Here is a 5,000-nt window from a genome sequence, read left to right as displayed (position 1 = left end):
GCCTAATCTCCTTTTAAGTCTCCTATTTATCATTTTATTCCTCCTCCGCTTTCGTTCCATTTGGCAGTTTTCCCCTACCAATAAAGTCGAGTTAATTCCTCGCGTGTCTCCCCTTCCCCCTTCGCTATAAGTTCCTATATACCGTATATCTTTAAAAGCCCCATTCATGGGCCCCCATTTCCTAGTATCCTTCGAGTCTCTTCCCCCCATTCCTCCATCCCCACTCTTGAAGTTCCCTTGCTTCACATATCTCTTCATTACCAACATTTCTTACTTCGCATTTGGCTTCATTATTCCCCTCATCCCGTCAGTGGCCCCCTAGCTTTTCCCCTCAGGGCCCTTTTTCATTCCAGGGGTGATGGAGGGGGGTAATCAGGGGTCCCTAAATACCGCCCTGGGGCCATGAGTGTTTACTCTTGGCTTTCCCCTTGATGGTTCGGTTATAGAGGGGAATTGAGGAAAGGTTAACTTCCATTTCCAATGTCTTCTCTGACTGAGGGGAGAATCTAGGGTGTCTTTTGATCAAATCCACAAAGGGGCCGTGACGAGGATTCGAACCTGCGTCCGAGAGCATCCCAGACGCTGCCTTAATCGACTGAGCTATATGCTCTCGGATGCAGGTTCGAATCCTCGTCACGGCCCTTGTGGATTTGTTCATTTGATGCATCACGTAATTGGGATTTCTGTGGATGTCTTTTGCTGCTGATTTGATCTCCAAACTCCTCCTTCTTCTTGTCTTTTGTTTACTGTTTTGCTTCCCTGCTGTTGCTGGAGCGATGCTCCTGTTGTTTTCAGTGTTCCGTTCCCTGCTGTTGCTGGAGCGATGCTCCTGTTGTTTTCAGTGTTCCGTTCCCTGCTGTTGCTGGAGCGATGCTCCTGTTGTTTTCAGTGTTCCGTTCCCTGCTGTTGCTGGAGCGATGATCCTGTTGTTTTCAGTGTTCCGTTCCCTGCTGTTGCTGGAGCGATGATCCTGTTGTTTTCAGTGTTCCGTTCCCTGCTGTTGCTGGAGCGATGATCCTGTTGTTTTCAGTGTTCCGTTCCCTGCTGTTGCTGGAGCGATGCTCCTGTTGTTTTCAGTGTTCCGTTCCCTGCTGTTGCTGGAGCGATGATCCTGTTGTTTTCAGTGTTCCTTTTCCTGTTATGTGATGTCTGTTTAGACTTTTTCCTGACTAATGATGCTGTTATGATGCTTGTGTGACCTTGTAACAGCTGCTAACTGCTGCAAGGTCACACAAAGTCAAGCTGCTACATATGTTCTGCTACTGCTACTGTTATTTTGCTATATTCCCTTACTGCTATATATATTTGCTATTTGCTATATTCCAAAGGATACCTGATCAACCAGGCTGTGACTCATACGTCAGGCTGCGAGCAGCCGCGTCCAACAGCCTGGTTGATCAGTCCGGCAACCAGGAGGCCTGGTCGACGACCGGGCCGCGGGGACGTTAAGCCCCGGAAGCACCTCTAGGTAACCTCAAGGTAGGTACTGTTGTTCTCATACTGTTGCTGTAACACCCTTGCCGCTGTAATGTCATCCATGACCGTTGTTGCTGTACCTTTCAGTACTGTATCGTGGTTACTCACCTAGTTGTGCTTGCGGGGGGTTGAGCTGTGGCTCTTTGGTCCGGTTGACGACCAGTTGATCAATTGGTGGTTTTCACTTGCATGCTGTAAGCTCCAGTCTTGCCCCGAATTGCTATTTACGACGGTTGCAGCGTTCCGCGTCCCCCACGGAACAGGTCGTGTTGCAGAGTTGGGTAAGCTGGACTGGCTTGCATTGTTGCTCAGGCTTACCACAGCCGACTGTGGGGATTAAAGTCTTGTGCATTTTATTGCAATGATTCATTCTCCCCCCCCCAACCCCCCCCCACCCCCACCCCCAACCCAACCCCCCCATTCCACCCCCTGGGGTTTACAACTTTTATTTGTTTGTTCGTGTGCTTGTCTCTCTGTTCTTGGGGGACTGGGAGCGATAGCTCTTGGGCCCCGCCTCTTCACGTGAGGAAATATCATGTGAATCGAATTTACTGTGATTTTTTTTGTTAAATCTTTTTCTTTGTTCAAAAGAAAGTTTTCTTTGTTCAAAAGAAAGTTTTCTTTGTTCAAAATCTTTTTTCTTTGTTTTTGGTTCAAAAACACCAAGGGGGGGTTGGGGGGGGGGGTTAGCATGTTTGTTTGTCATTATGTATTGAAGAATTTTTTTTGTCCCCTTGTGTCCGTTTGGCTCTCTCACGTTGCTTGGCGTTTTGTGAAATTTGCGAATAATGCCGGCGCTGCATATCTCAGAGGTGGTCTGACATTCGTACATTCACTAATAGTATGTTTCTGGTATGTGGTCCTGTGTGATGTCCACTTTCAGGTCTTTCTCCCCTTTTTTGGCCAGGTTTCTAGTTGTCCTTCTCTCTGCCTATAATATTCGTCAAGATTTTATTTTTCTGTTCTCCAAAATGTGTATTTTGAGTTGTTAAGAGCATTGGGGGAAGATTAAGGAGAGTCTTAAGTGGTCTAACTGTCCTGAAGGGAGTTAAAAGGAACGTGGAATCCCTGGAAACACAAACCGAAATTGTCTCTATTTCCCGCTTGTTACAACTTGTAATAAAGTTGTTACATCTTGGCTTAACGTGTTTATGACGTATTAGAACGTTGTTACAACTTGCTATATTGGTTGTTATAGCTGGTTAGGAAGTGTTAAAACTTGTTCGAACGTTGTACCAACGTCGTAGTTTCGGTGTGTGTTTGGCGGAATGTCACTCATCTGTGAAAGAAGCTAAGACGTCAAATGTTCGGTCGCAGGGTCTTGTCTCTTCCGATTTGACTTTGTGCTGTCTTCTGAGCTCCCGGTGGCCTGCTTGTTCTTAGTGTCCGCTCCTGTGACATCAATTTGTCATTGGAAGAATAGTTACATTGATCAGCAGTGTGTGTGTGTGTGTGTGTGTGTGTGTGTGTGTGTGTGTGTGTGTGTGTGTGTGTGTGTGTGTGTGTGTGTGTGTATTCACCTAGTTGTGTTTTGCGGGGGTTGAGCTTTGCTCTTTCGGCCCGCCTCTCAACTGTCAATCAACTGTTTACTAACTATTTTTTTTTCACACACACACACACACACACACACACACACACACACACACACACACACCAGGAAGCAGCCCGTGACAGCTGACTAACTCCCAGGTACCTATTTACTGCTAGGTAACAGGGACATTCAGGATGAAAGAAACTTTGCCCATTTGTTTCTGCCTCGTGCGGGAATCGAACCCGCGCCACAGAATTACGTGTGTGTGTGTGTGTGTGTGTGTGTGTGTGTGTGTGTGTGTGTGTGTGTGTGTGTGTGTGTGTGCGTACTCACCTAGTTGTGCTTGCGGGGGTTGAGCTCTGGCTCTTTGGTCCCGCCTCTCAACCGTCAATCAACAGGTGTACAGGTTCCTGAGCCTACTGGGCTCTATCATATCTACACTTGAAACTGTGTATGGAGTCAGCCTCCACCACATTACTGCCTAATGCATTCCACCTGTTAACTACTCTGACACTGAACAAGTTCTTTCTAACGTCTCTGTGGCTCATTTGGATACTCAATCTCCACCTGTGTCCCCCTTGTTCGCGTCCCACTCATGCTAAATAGTTTGTCTTTGTCCACCCTGTCAATTCGCATATGTGTTTATGTGTGTACGAATGCTTGTTCGGAGCTGTGAGCCCTTGGTAGATTGCTCAAGCAAACGCTTACAGTCTCCGTGGTTTAGTGGTAAGACACTCGCCTGGCGTTCCGCGAGCGCTATGTCATGGGTTCGTATCCTGGCCGGGGAGGATTTACTGGGCGCAATTCCTTAACTGTAGCCTCTGTTTAACGCAACAGTAAAATGTGTACTTGGATGAAAAAACGATTCTTCGCGGCAGGGGATCGTATTCCAGGGACCGTAGGATTAAGGACTTGCCCGAAACGCTACGCGTACTAGTGGCTGTACAAGAATGTAATCTTCGCGGCAGGGGATCGTATTCCAGGGACCTGCCCGAAACGCTACGCGTACTAGTGGCTCTACAACAATATATAATATAACGAGCCAACCAGCCAGCCAGCAAACGAGCAAGCGGCCTCACTCTTGTCGCGCTAGGTGAGCGGCTTTTGTTTCTGCTGGACACGCACGGCGTTGTTCCTTTGTCTTGTCATCAGCGGTTACTTCGCCTACTTCTTATTCCTTATGGCGGAAGGAAGGAAAGGTATTTGTTTTTTCTTTTGTTCACATATATGTGTGTGTACTATGTGAGGTAGGGGAGGGTGGCTTTTAGGTAGGGGGAGGGTGGCTTTTAGGTAGGGGGAGGGTGGCTTTTAGGTAGGGGAGGGTGGCTTTTAGGTAGGGGAGGGTGGCTTTTAGGTAGGGGAGGGTGGCTTTTAGGTAGGGGAGGGTGGCTTTTAGGTAGGGGAGGGTGGCTTTTAGGTAGGGGAGGGTGGCTTTTAGGTAGGGGAGGGTGGCTTTTAGGTAGGGGAGGGTGGCTTTTAGGTAGGGAAGGGAGGCTTTTAGGTAGGGGAGGGTGGCTTTTAGGTAGGGGAGGGTGGCTTTTAGGTAGGGGAGGGTGGCTTTTAGGTAGGGGAGGGTGGCTTTTAGGTAGGGGAGGGTGGCTTTTAGGTAGGGGAGGGTGGCTTTTAGGTAGGGGAGGGTGGCTTTTAGGTAGGGGAGGGTGGCTTTTAGGTAGGGGAGGGTGGCTTTTAGGTAGGGGAGGGTGGCTTTTAGGTAGGGGAGGGTGGCTTTTAGGTAGGGAAGGGAGGCTTTTAGGTAGGGGAGGGTGGCTTTTAGGTAGGGGAGGGTGGCTTTTAGGTAGGGGAGGGTGGCTTTTAGGTAGGGGAGGGTGGCTTTTAGGTAGGGGAGGGTGGCTTTTAGGTAGGGGAGGGTGGCTTTTAGGTAGGGGAGGGTGGCTTTTAGGTAGGGAAGGGAGGCTTTTAGGTAGGGGAGGGTGGCTTTTAGGTAGGGGAGGGTGGCTTTTAGGTAGGGGAGGGTGGCTTTTAGGTAGGGGAG

The sequence above is a fragment of the Procambarus clarkii genome, chromosome 76 (assembly GCF_040958095.1).
Source record: "Procambarus clarkii isolate CNS0578487 chromosome 76, FALCON_Pclarkii_2.0, whole genome shotgun sequence".
Classification (NCBI taxonomy): domain Eukaryota; kingdom Metazoa; phylum Arthropoda; class Malacostraca; order Decapoda; family Cambaridae; genus Procambarus; species Procambarus clarkii.
The sequence above is the reverse complement of the archived record's forward strand: the minus strand, read 5'-3'. Positions refer to the sequence as shown.